Source organism: Dasypus novemcinctus, chromosome 22, assembly GCF_030445035.2.
Source record: "Dasypus novemcinctus isolate mDasNov1 chromosome 22, mDasNov1.1.hap2, whole genome shotgun sequence".
NCBI lineage: Eukaryota > Metazoa > Chordata > Mammalia > Cingulata > Dasypodidae > Dasypus > Dasypus novemcinctus.
The window spans coordinates 30,032,028-30,046,477 of NC_080694.1; the positions used below are offsets into that span (position 1 = coordinate 30,032,028).

At 38.7% G+C, this 14,450-nt stretch overlaps 1 pseudogene; it reads right to left on the reverse strand.

Annotated features, from left to right (window-relative positions):
• Nucleotides 1–1,991: 1,991 nt before the first annotated feature.
• LOC139437345 (olfactory receptor 1571-like) lies at nt 1,992–13,241 on the reverse strand (annotated as a pseudogene).
• Between the last annotated feature and the right edge of the window lie 1,209 nt (nt 13,242–14,450).

Consider the following 14,450-nt stretch of genomic DNA (forward strand, 5'->3'; position numbering starts at 1 on the left):
TACATCTGTGAACTTTTACACCCGATGCTTTTTCTGTATCCCTGCAGTTACTGCCAGTAAAGCATTCCCTCCCATGATATTTTCTTCCCACAGCAAAAGAGAACTGTGGCTCATTCCAGTGATTTTTTTTGCTCCACTGGTGATTTCATCCTTGGATAATGAATAAATACAAAATGTCTTCATTCTGGAAACTCCAGGAGATGAAATATATGAACCACACTTAGGATGATATATCTCAAAGCTCTTAATATGTGGGTGCTTCCAGTTCTTCTGAGAAGGGTGATCTGGTATTGAGGAGAAATGGGAAGAGTGGCATTGGTGAAAGACACCAGGAGGTGAAATGCAGGACCTCCTTATTCAGTGCTGTTACTCTAGAATTTGCTTCTATTGGAAACTCAACTTCTGGCAGTGGAGGAAGGAATCATTGTTGCCATGTTTGAAATATTGTCACTTAGACACTGGCTACATTATTACAGTAAATTATAAGAGGCAAAGACTCCGTTAGAGTTTTCTACTGTGACTTAGTTTAAATTATGTTCCCTGGACCAGAGGGTGTTCATTCTACTTCCCCCACTCTGGACAGTTAATCTTCAATTGACAGTGTTCATCTTCTCTAAATTTCTCATGGTACGGTCCCAGTAGATAATTATTTTACACACACAACATAATACAATTGAAGAGAACAGAGCTCACTCACAATGAGTCTGCACCTACTTCTGTCTAAAAACACTTCATGGTTTACAGGCAGCAATCAAGTCTCCCACTTCTCCAGGAAAAAATATTGTTTCCCTCTGTAATCTCGTGTTTATCTCTCGCCCAATTTATTGAAGTTTCTTTAGTTGAATGCCAAATTTTAAGGCTGTTCTTCAAGGTTTCCCATTTTTGAAAAATCCTAAAATGCAGTTTAGTTTCATCAGTAACACACAACATGATATTTTTTCTTGTATCTTGATGTTTGTATTTTTTTGGTACAGATTCTTAAGGAATAAATTTTCCATTAGAGCAAAGATTATGTCCTAGTTTAGAGTGAATCATTGTTTCCACATATTTTAGTGTCCTGGGTAAGGAATAGGGGAGTAGGTAAAGGTTTAGGTAAGTATGTACATTCTAGGAAAAGATAACAGAGTTGAAATGCTCTTTATGTTTCACTAATGGTGTGCTTTAAAAAGTCTTATTTTAAAAAAATTTTATGTAACCAGAGTAAGTCTGCATAAAAACCTAAAATTATGTCCTAATATCTGGGTTTAATATTTGAGAAAAGGTATCATAGCAAATAGGGAAAACATGCACCTTATTTTTGTGATCTGTAAATATGAATTATTTTTGTAGGGACGGCTTAGTGAAATTTCTGGAAAAAAAGTCCTTAACTATGAAAATAAGTTTTAAGGGGTAACCTTACATCACTGGGGAGAATTACAGAAATTATTGAGACCATCAGTATTTGAAGGATCAAAGATTGTGCTGTTGATTACAACCTCACTTAACTTATGATTTAGAATGTGCAGGAGAAAGGATTATATCAGAGATGGGATTTGAATTATTGTAAACCAATTAGATGATGTCTCCAGATCAGGATGTGACATCTTTCTGGAGCCAATGAATAAAAACCCTGATAGCTGGTACACAGCCTTTGCTAAGAGAGATTATTTTTCACCAAAGTCATTAAACACAAGTACTGGCAGTGACTGCAGTACACCTGCATCACTCCCGCACCTGCTTTAATTTTATATAGACAGAATTACCTGTATGAAATATTTCACAATTGAAAATTCAGACAGCAATTTCTGCCTTCAATACTGATTCCAGGGAATACAGTAAGAAAGACCACATGATGTAAAATAAAACAAAAGAAACAGGTGTCCTTGATATAAAAGAAAATTAAAGAAATAGAACTCTGATATTAGACAAATAACAGCTTATCTTCTATATACTTATAAAGAATAAATTTAGTATCTCCCAGTGTTTGATCTCTATTAGTCATGAGCAATTTTCTAAACTTGAGACAGGAATCCTTTTATAGAGAGAATGTGTTTCAGCATTTTAAAGGCCTGCTTTGTGTCCTTGTTTCTAAGACTATAGATAAAGGGGGTCAGCATAAGAATGACCACCATGTACATCACTGAGACTAATGCACTTGTCCTTGAGTTTTCAGGAGCAGTAGAGCTAAGATATACTCTGAGACTTGTACCATAAAACAGGGTCACTACTGAGATGTGAGACCAACAAGTACAAAAATGCTTTATACTTGACCTCAGTTCATGAAATTCTCAAAATGGAGGATACAAACTTAGAGTAAAAGAAAAGGATCCCAGTGAGTGGAATAAAACCCAGAAGTCTAGATGCAAAATACATCACAACGTCATTGAGAAAGGTGTCAAGAACAAGCAAGTCGACTACCTGATTAAGTTCACAGAAAAAGTAGGGCAATTCCAAATCTGAACAAAAAAACAATTGCTAAATCATTAAGCATTATAAAAGGGAGTATAAAACACTCAGTACCTAGGATGTCAGCAGCAGGAGGACACAGAGCCGGGGGTTCATGATGACCGTGTAGTGCAGGGGGTCACAGATGGCCACAAAGTGGTCTTAGGGCCTTACAGTCAAGAGGGAGTTATCTAATTGTCCAGAAAGTATGAAAAAATATATCTGTCTGAAGCAATTTTCAAAAGTTATGATTTTTCTTTCTGTCTAGATATTCAGCAGCATCTTTGGGACTGTGGTGGAGGTGAAACAGATATCTTTAAAAGACAAGTTGGAGAGGAAGGAGTATATAGATGTGTGGAGGTGGGAGTCCAAGATGATGGCCAGGATGATGAGCAGATTCCCAGGAAGGTGACCAGTTACATCAACAGGAACAGCCCAAAGAGGAGAAGCTGCACTCCCATATCATCTGAGAGACTCAGGAGGGCAAATTCTAAGACAGATGTTTGGTTTTCTGTTTCCATGTAGAGGATGAAATTCCTAGAAGAGATATCAGAGCAATGCAAATTTAGCCACACGCAGTAATCATAAGAAATATAATACATGGTATGATTAGTTTTATAAGCACATTAAGTTTATATTTTTAGGGAAAAGGACTTTGGCCCAGTGGTTAGGGCGTCCATCTGCCATATGGGAGGTCCGCGGTTCAAACCCCGGGCCTCCTTGACCCGTGTGGAGCTGGCCATGTGCGGTGCTGATGCGCGCAAGGAGTGCCTTGCCACGCAAGGGTGTCCCCCACGTGGGGGAGCCCCATGCACAGGGAGTGCGCCCATGGGGAGAGCCGCCCAGCGTGAAAGGAAAGTGCAGCCTGCCCAGTAATGGCGCCACCCACACTTCCCGTGCTGCTGACGACAACAGAAGCGGACAAAGAAACAAGACGCAGCAAACAGACACCAAGAACAGACAACCAGGGGAGGGGGGGGAATTAAATAAATTAAAAAAATCTTTAAAAAAAAAAAGTTTATATTTTTATAGATTTTATATAGATTTAACTCCCTTATCTAAAAATGTCAGGGAAATCAAATGCTCTTGTTTTTCCTTGATAATTTCTGACTAGCCATACTTATCCAAAATGAAAAACACTATGCCAAGGCAATATTATCCACTACAAATTATCTCAGACTTTATTTTAATCAACAAACCTAATGACCAGTCTTTTTGTACCTGAGACAAAATAGTGAAGAAAAAGAACAAAGTTGTAGGAACTACATTACCTAATAGCAACACAATATAAAAACACAATAATTAAACAGTATCCTGTTGATGAATAAACAAATAGAATAAAACACCCTGCAAATGTGTTTAATGGGTGTTTCACAGAGACAATATAATGTAGACAGTTTGGTCTTCTCAATAAATGGTATTGGAACAATAGGTTATATTCAGGCCAAACAAAAAGGAACTTAAGCACAGATTGTAAATATTTCATAAAAATTAAATCAAAATGTATCATATCACTTAAAAGTAAAATGCATCATAACACTTCTAGAATAGACATATAGGAAATATAGGGGCCCAGGGTGTACAAATGAGTTTTGAGATAAAGCACCCAAAGCATGATCTATGAGAAATGAAAATTTATAAGTTGTTTTTATTCAATGTAAATTTCTGCTCTATGCAGGACATTGATAAAGGATTGAAGAGAAAATCTACAGATTTGGAAAAAATATTAACAAAACACACCTGTTAAATGATTTACATCCAAATTTACAAAGAAGCCTTAACACCCCAAATAAGAAAGCAAATGCTGAATTAGAACATGGTCAAAAGATCTGAACAGAATCCTAAGCTAAGAATATATACCCTTCCAAGTAAGCATTCTGTGGGAGGAGCGGAGGGGTGGGGAGTGGGTTATGTGGGAACCTCATAATTTTTAACGTAGCATTTTTTGTGATCCATGTATCTTCAAATAATACAATAAAAAATAAACGCTAAAAAAAATTGGGTTAGCCAAGCTCAGTATTTCTTAAGTAGTTTGGGATAATAAGCACAAATCCTGATTTGCCTAGACTTTGTTCATTTATCTGAGCAATGCTGGGATATAGCAAACTCCAGATATAGCTAGAACATGATATTTTAGGCTGGCAATTCTGGTTTAAAGGTGCCTGCATATTTTGCATCATGTGAAGTTGCATTTTCACAATAAAATCCCACTTTATTTTACCAATTCTATCTCCCTAGGTGTCAGGGTCTATGGCAAATGCTATATTTTAAGTATAACAGATATTGCTTTAACAGTGCAATATGTTATTTTCAGTCATATAGATTTCAGCTTTTACAAATAGAAGTCACTCTTCAGTTAAGCTTGTTTTGTTTACCTCAGTGAGACCTCAGAATATATTGGCAAAAGCTACATTTTAGACATAAAAATACTGTTTTCCCAGGACTGGTAATTTTTAGTTGTAGCAAGATCTGCTTTAGAAATAAAAACAAGAAACAGCCTGGTGGTTCAAAGGAGAGGCACTGGCATCCAAACACATTCAGTCTGGCACCAACGCTGATTCTTTCATGGAAAAAAACGTCACTGGGTAGTTTAGCAGAGCTACGCCAGTACATGTCCATTTAAATTGGGAATTTCTATGGCTGAGAAATCACATTCACCACTCTGCCCTGAATTCTAAAAGATTTAGGAATCTCAGAAAGGGAAATCAGAATATGCTCTGCCTAAACTGTGAACTTGCTGAAACCAAGAAATCACAAGAACTCCAAAAACAAGTGGAGATGCAGCTATTCATCTGAAAGACTATTACGTAGGGTGCTAAATCTTGCAGTCAGAAGAATAGATTATCAGAAAGACTGACAACAGAGCAACACATTAATAAGAAGTCCTAAGAAAAGGTGACCAAAGCTGTCCTGAGTGTCACAGGTTTATGCCAAAGAAATAGCAAAAATTGATAAACCATGCTGCCTGATGCAAATAAAATTCACAAGTGTAAAACACAATGAAATACTATTCTTATAAATAAAGGCAGATGTTAACAATGATCTAAATTAATGTGAAATCACACATTATAAAAATGTATGGGGTGATATTTTATAAATATTATCTTTTTCCAAAAAAATAATAAGGACCTCTCATCTGCTTCTGAGATGGTAGAGACTAACTGGGAAGGAAGGTGATGCTCCACCACCAGATGGTTCTGCTTTTATTAAATCTCGATGAAGGAAAATGCATAGCATGAATTATTTGAATCTGTCTTTTTTATTATCATTTAAAGGTTTAGACATAGGGATATTTATTCTAGAGAAACAGGGCAAAACTGCTGTTTGTAAGATAAGACTTTCAGATGAAGCATATAAATCTAAATGGTAGCATTATTGCACAGTTTTTGACTATGCTTTGAAAAGTTATGGTTTATATTTAAGATTAGAATTCTGAGTGAAGTGTTTTTGATGGCCAAATTTAATTTAATCTAAGTATATGGGTGGATACATACTAAAGGTACAAATTGAAATGTAAATTCTTGAATAGTAAAAAACTTGATTAGTGTTATTAAAATGTTGACTCACTGACTTTTGTTTTATGAAAAAGGAAATAATTGATTGAATTTTATCCTAGAAATATACTGCTATTAAATTTCCACTCTCTTTTCCTTGCTTCTATAGAGGAATTTTGTCACAAGTCTTAAATGTTTTGATTCAATGTTGTGGTTTTATTATATGTGGAATTTTTGAAAGTTCAGCTAAAAATACATGCAAATGTGAAAATTCTGTAGTTTCCCTTAATTCTGATTTGCGCTTAAGTTTTTGGTTTTAAAATGGTTATAACAATGGCAGTTGCCTCTTTCAGTATTTGTTAGATGTGTGAAGTGGTGATAAATGTCACAATGATGCTTTTATTTTTTAGATTATTGCTATAAGTAGGTTAGTCTTCACCACAAGAGAGTCATTTTTTTCAAATGTGCATTTTTTAATGAATGGCTTTTACAAATACAACATCATGCTACAGCTACCTTAAAAAAGGAGGGGTGGTACGGGGGATGGAGAGCTTACATTGGAATCCCTCATACATTTTTTTCTCTCTTTATTTTTTTAAAATATTACATTAAAAAATATATGAGGACCCAATATATCCCCCATGCCCTCACCCCACCCCTCCCACATCAACAACCTCTTTCATCATGACACATTCATTGCATTTGGTGAATACATTTTGAGCACTGCTGCACTACATGGGTAATGGTTTATATGGTAGTTTAAACTCTTCTCCAGTCCACCCAGTGGGCCATGGCAGATTATACAAAGTCCAGCAACTATCCCTGCAGTACCACCCAGGACAACTCCAAGTCCTGAAAATGCCCCCACATCATATCTTCTCTTCCCTCTCCTTACCCTCAGTAGTTACCATGGCCACTTTCTCCACATCAATGCTACAATTTCTTCCATTACTAATCACAATAGTTTCATAGTGGATTATCACTAAGTCCACTATAAACCATACTCTATTCCTCCATCCTGTGGACCCTGGGATGGTTATGTCCACTCCAAATCTGTATCAAGAGGGGACTTAGATTCCACATGGATGATAGATGCAATTCTCCTGCTTGCAGCTGTAGGCACTCCTGGCTCCCTGGTGTGGTGGTTGACCTTCACCTCCCTGTTAGCTGGCCAGGGTAAGTCCAATAAACCAGAGGGTAGGAGTTGCAAGTCTGCTGAGGCTCAGGGCATGGCTGTCACATGGACAGTCCAGAGATTCAGGTCTCCTGAGTATATAACAACCCCAGTGCCAACCACAGGTTCAGAAAAAGTGACAGAAGAAGCTTGTGTAGAAAGGTCACATCTGAGTCCAACTCCCTCACACTCAGGAACACAAACTCCAAAGTCGGGCCATTTGACATGGGTCTGAACTCCAGAGCCATCTGCCATGACCATAGAACCTGTGGGTCTCTGTAGCCCTCATGAGAACCAGTACCTGGGGTTGTATCTACTTTGGCTGTTTCTGGGACCCTGCCAATGCGTGCATAAGCAATACTCTTCTGATAACCTCCCGACTCTTTTCTGGAGACTCATAGCCATATAAACTCATTTGTCCGTTCTATTTCTCCCTTTTATTCAAGGTCAAAAAGCAGTTTTTAACACCTGATACTTTTGATATAACTTTTCTGTAATCTAAACCAACAAAATTAAAAATAATTAGAAATAGAACCTCTTTTAAAATAAAGCCCATTATAATAAAAATTTTTTTTAAAATAATAGACAGTCTTCTTTTTTAAAAAGATTTATTTATTTATTTCTTTTCCCTCCCCCATTGTCTGTTCTCTGTGTCCAGTCACTGTGTGTTCTTCTATGTCCACTTGTATTCTTATCAGGGGGCACTGGAGATCTGTCTCTTTTTGTTGTATCATCTTGCTGCATCAGCTCTCTGTGTGTCACCACTCCTCGGTGGGCTGTAGTTTTGCATGAGACAGCTCTCCTTGTGCAGGGGCCACTCCTTGCATTGGGGGCACCCTTACACAGGGTCATCCCTGTGTGGGCTGGCACTCCCTGCATGCAGCAACACTGCTCATGGGCCAGCTCACCACACGAGCCAGGAAGCCCTGGGTATTGAACCCTGGACCTCCCATATGGTAGGTGGATGCTCTATCTGTTGAGCCACATTCACTTCCTGACAGTCACCTTTTGACTGCTATTTCAAGAAGTTAGTTTTGCCTGTTTTTTAAATATTATTTGCATGGCATTATACAATAACCATTCATTCGTGCCTGGCTTTTTTGCTCCTCATTATGCCCATAAGGAGATTCATTCATTTGTTCCAAATATTAGTAGTTTAAGTTTTTCATGCCTATGTGGTATTCCATTGCATTAACATACCATAATTTATGCATCTGTTCTACTGTAGATAGATATTTGGGTTGTTTTCAGTTTTGGGTGTTATGAATAATTCTGCTTTCAACATTCCCAAACATATCTCTTGGAATACACACACACATACACACCACACAAGTATATATATCCCTTTTCTTGGATATATAACCAGAATGGAAATTCTGAATAAGATAGTATTACTGTACTAAGCTTTAGTAGATTCTATGAGACAGCTTTCCATAGTAGTTGCACGAATTTATTCCCTCATCAGCAATTTATGAGAGTGCCATTCCTTCTATTCCTCACTAGTACTTGGTGTTGTCAAATCTTTTTAAGTCTTGCCATTCCAGTATATATGATACTGGTGCAAATATACCAGGAAAATGCATAAGTTCGTTATATTTTAAACAGAAGGGATACCTTTCAATGGGAGACATGCTGAAAAGAGTTTTGTTGCTTGTTTGAAAAAACACTTGAGTGCTGAAAATTATATACACTGACACTGTGGTCTATTATATTTTTTTAATTAATTTTTTTAATGCTACATTAAATAAATATGAGGTCCCCATACAGCCCCCACCCTTCTCACCCCACTCCTCCCACATCGACATCCTCTTTCATCATCGTGGCATATTCATTGCATTTGGTGAATACATTTTGGAGCACTGCTGTACCGCATGAATAGTGGTTTACATTGTAGTTTACATTCTCCCCAGGCCACCCAGTGGGCCATAGCTGGACCTACCATGTCCAGGAACTATCCCTGTAGTACCACCCAGGACAACTCCAAGTCCTGAAAATGCCCCCACATCATATCTCTTCCTCCCTCTCCCTACCTTTAGCAGCTACCATGGCCACTTTCTCCACATTAATGCTACATTTTCTTCGATTACTAATCACAATAGTTCCAGAATAGAATATCAGTAAGTCCGCTCTAATACATACTCTATTCCTCCATCCTGTGGACCCTGGGATGGTGATGTCCGCTCCACATCTATATCAAGAGGGGGCTTAGATTCCACATGGATGATGGATGCAATTCTCCTGCTTACAGTTGTAGGCACTCCTGGCTCCCTGGTGTGGTGGTCGACCTTCTTCACCTCCCTGTTAGCTGGCTGTAGTAAGTTCATTAAACCAGAGGGTAGGAATTCCAGGTCTGTTGAGGTTCATGCCTGGCTATTACATGGACAGTCCAGAGATTCATCTCCTCTGAGCATACACCAAACCCCAGCACCAACCACAGTTTCGGTAAAAGTAACAGGAGAGGCTTGTGAACAAAGATCACATCTGAGTTCAACTCCATCACACTCAGTAACACAACTCCAAAGCAGGGCCAACTGACATGGCACCAAACTCCATCTGCCATGACCATAGAACCTGTGGGTCTCTGTAGCTCTCAGAAGAACCAATAGCTGGACTTGTGTCTACTTTGGCTGTCTCTGGCACCCTGCTGAGGCGTGCATAAGAGTGACCCCTCTGATGACCTCCCAACTCTTTTTTGGAAACTCATAGCCATATAAACTCATTTGCCTTTCCATTTCCCCCTAATGTTTTCATACTATGTGAAGAATTCCCAGAATATAGCACCACAAATGTTAAATTGAATTTACATAACTATAAACTAATTAAATTTGATATTTTTATATTTAAATCATAACTTAAAAATTCAATACAATTTAAAAATCCCACAATAATATATCTTCATCCACTTATTAAAATAGACAAAAACCTAAAATCTTACACCACCAATTGTTATTAGGAATTTGGAGCAATAAAACTTGCATTCAGTGCTAGCGAGAACACAAAATTGTGCAGCCAGAATACACTTTAGCTATTTCTTATACAAATAAACATAGTATTAGAGTATGTAGAATTTTTACATATTATTAATGAATTCCAAAATACATATTGAATTGTGTTTGTAAGCTCTATTCCTCTGGGCATATTAGATTGCATTCGATTCAGAGGTTTCACTTTTAATTTATTAAATCAAGATCAGGGGTTTTATTTGACCATGTCATTAGGGCATACTTGATTCAGTTACCAACCCTTTGGTGGGGGTAAAACAGACTCTCACACTGTAGTAAACATACGGTGAAGGAGAAAACAGAGAAGAACACAGAAGAGAAACAGGTCTTCAGACAGGATCTTGTGATCCCCTGAAGAAAGATGAGTCTGATAGTCTGCCGCTGACCTTGTGAAGAGATCAGAGCAGCTGAGACCAGAAAGGAATGAGCCCCATGAAGAGAGAAAGACCTTTTGCCAGTTTATAGCTTACATCAGAAGAAGCTGGAGCCTTGGAGCTTTAAGAAGAGGGAGGAAGGCTGAGCCATTGCAGAAAGTGCCTGCCATATTGTATCAACATGTGGCAACAGAATTTGGGTGAGAAAGTACGGTTTATGGTACATTGAATTGGACTGTTTAGAGTCTGTAACTGATAGCTTGTACCCCAAATAAATACTATTTATAAAAGCCAACATAGTTCTGGTACTTTGCATGAGCACCCCTTTGGTTGACTAACACACCATACAATCCAGCAATTGTGCTTCTAAGCATAGATATGAAATTTCTAGGCATAGATATGAAAATTTAAGCTCATACAAAAACACACACATGAATGTCTATAGCACCTGTATTTGTAGTTTCAAAATCTGAAAGCAATGAAGATGTTCAATAGGATAAAAGTTAAATTCACTGTGCTATATCTATAAAATGGAACATTATTGAGAAAAATGAAATATTCCATCCAGTCATAAAAGGTATTGATGTGTCTTAAATGGTTATTGCTAAATAAAAGAAACCAATTTTAAAATACTGCATATGTTGATATCAATTATATCACTTTCTGGATATGGCAAAACAATCAGACAATAGAATAGTCACTAGCTGCCTGAGTGAAGAGTAAGGTTGAATAGGTGTAGCACAGGGGGCTTTTATTTTATTTTTTTTTTCATATTTTCAACAGCTTTATTCAGATAAAATTCACATAGATTACATTGTGTTCCCCCATTTACACATGTTCTGAATCTGCATTCTTGTGGATGTGAACCCATGGTTTTTGAACATGTTTATAGCAACTTTTTTCTCATAATGATGCCAAACACCCTAAGTGTTCATTAATAGATGAATGGATAAATGAACAAGCAAAAGAAGCCAAACACAAAAGAGAACTAGGGCATAATTCTATTTATATGAAATTCTAGAAATGGTAAAACTAATCTATAATGACAGCAATTCAGTGACTACCTAAAGCTAAGAGGGGTTTACTGCAAAGGAGATTTTTTGGGTGATGAAGATGTTATACGTCTTGAATGTAGTGGTGGTTAAATGGGTTTATAATTTTCGAGACTCATCGAAATGTGCACCTAGACTGAGTACATTTTATTATATGTAAATTATTGTATTTATTTTTTTGTCAATTAGGGCTAAATAAAGTTTGTTAAAATATTTAGCAAGAAAAGGTACAGAAAAATAAGCTCAAATGATTAAATTTTTATACAGTTTTTAAAAAATGCAAATACTGTATTTCAACCAATCTTTGGAGAAACAGATAATAGAAAGATAAGACATTACTAAAAACAACAAATGCAGTCAATTAAACTAACACCTGCCATCAATTGTAAGATGTATTCCCAATTCAGAGATTTTTCAAATGGAGGGGAATGTGTGATTTAGAATCAAGATCTTTGTATAGCACAGGGGGCTTTTAGAGCACTGAATTTATCCTGTATTACTGTAATTATAGATACATGTTATTGTACATTTGTTAAAACAAAATTAACTTGTCAACAGAAAGAATGTACCTTAATTATGCTAATTAAAAATCAATTACAAGGTCAAGGGAATCTCAGATAGAATAAATGTGTTGAAAATCTAATTTTATAAAAAATGTATAAGTTGCCCTGACAGGAGGGGCTGAAGGCAAAGGTGCTGGAGAGTAGTGTTGGATATGAATAGAGCCTGTAAAATTAAGTCAAAAGAAATTGGGTATAAGTACAGTATTCTAGTTGATAAAATACCATTTTACCATGTATGGATTAACAATCCTGAAATTGTCCACTAGAATCAAGAAGTCCATAGATAGATGGCAGTTAAAGTAATATTTTTCTCACTGTGAAGTGAGAGCTTACAGATAAGCAAGGGGAGGAGGCTAGAAAGTTCTATGTGATAATGGTTTAGAGTAGGTGAATAAATATACAGAAGATTGTATGTACACATATTTCTAGATATGGGCATGTACACATCTTAGTATATACACATATATTTCCTTACACTCTCTGCAGAGAGGCCCTTGAGACTGCAGTAACAATGAGCAGAGATAATGCCCACACTCTAGGTTTTAAAACCATTATCCAATAAATGTCTTCTTAGAGAAATTGCTCTTTCTAGGAAAGAAATATGCAAGAAGGACCTGGAATATTTTGTAGTACCAAAAACTAAATAGGTGTAAAATAAACCCCTCAATGATGGGGTTATAGTAAAGAGCAATAGGGTGCACTGGAAAGAGCTACCATGGTTAAAAAGTAGAATACATTGAAAATAATCAAAAGTAGTATCATATCACACCCCAAAGTTTGAAATAAATGGCAGGAGTCAATCCTGTTAGAATTGAGCCAACTTCCCTCGAGAGTCTGAAGGACTTGGGTGGTCTTTGACATGTTTACTGCCTTTCGGCTCCCAGCTCTGAACCCTTCAACTAAAGCTCTATGGAAAGTTTAAAATCAGTTGGGCCTGGTCATTTCATTGGGATCCCATTGGGTGTCCCTGTCTGGGAACTATGTGTGGGCATATTGATCACTGTCCAGGCTTCTCCCAGACGGGTGCTCTTTCAGCCAGGTGAAAGCTCCTTTTGTGACTCACATTCTCTCATTGAAGTTGAGTAAGGTCATGAGGAGCTGTTCATAGTCAGCCCAGGTGGGTCTGTGGGTTTGAATGATGGACTGGAAGAGGTCCATCATGACTAAAGGCTTCTCCGAGTATGGTGGGGTGTGACTTTTCCAGATAAAGAGGTCAGTGGTAGTGAAGGGTTGGTAAACGAACATTTAGTTTTCTCCTTGTATATGGCCATCAACATCATAATAAATTGGAGCCCAGTCTTCAGAGAGAGGTAGCTGCAGGGTGGCCCTTCTCCCTGCTCCACCTGTCCCTGGAGCTCCTCGTGGTCTGAGTTGTCATCTTTCAGGGACTCCTTCCTGAGTGATGGCCAGCACTATGCTGCCAGGGGTGAAGATTGGTGGAGACAGCCATTGCAGAGGTGCAGAGGCTGCACTGTTGGAGAGATTGGCTGTGGGAGTGGCTGTGGGAGTGGCTGCTTGGAGAAATTGCCTGCAGAACATCCTGTGGGAGCGGCTGCTGCAGTGGCTGCACTGTGCTGCTTGGAGAAAGCAGCTGTGAAACCAGCTGTGGAAACAGCTGCAGGAGCAGCTGGCTCCTGTTTCTTGGAGAAAGCGGCCGTGGAACAGAACCGGCTGTGGAAAGGACTGTGGGGGTGGCTGCAGGAGCAGCTGGACTGTGTTGCTTGGAGAAAGCAGCTGCAGAATTGGCTGTGGGAACGGCTGCAGGAATGTCTGCAAGGTAGTGCTGCTCAGGGAGGACTGTGGGTGCGGGGGCAGTGAGGTCACGCTGTTCAGGAAGGATGGCAGTGGAGACAGCTGTCAGGGTAGTGAGGTCATGCTGCCCAGGGAGGATGACAATGGAGATGGCCGTGGGGGCAGCGAGGTCGCATTGCTTGGGAAACTTGGCTCACCCCCACTCCTTGGCACTGGCACTGAAGGAACAATCACATAAGGCGGTGGGAGGTCATCTTCATCTGGCCCCTCTAGAATGGGTGGGTTGGAACTAGATTTGGGGCTTACTTTCTCTGGACCCTTTGCAAGGCACCTGTTTGGCATGGTTCCTGAGACAGCACCTGTGGGCTTTTGTATCAGGCAAATCCTGGCTTCCTTAGCTGTACATTTCCTTAACCAGGGTGGACTTTGACTTTCAGTGTCCTGCCAGGCATCAATGTAGGGGAACTGGTCAGGGCACCCTGGTTTTCTGGTTAACATCTCACGGACTTTATGGATGATCCGGAGTCAAAAGTGCCCTCCTGGCCAGTCTCGAAGCCTAACTCAGCATCTAAATGCAATGCCTTCCCCCCAGCGTGGGACATGACACCCGGGGAT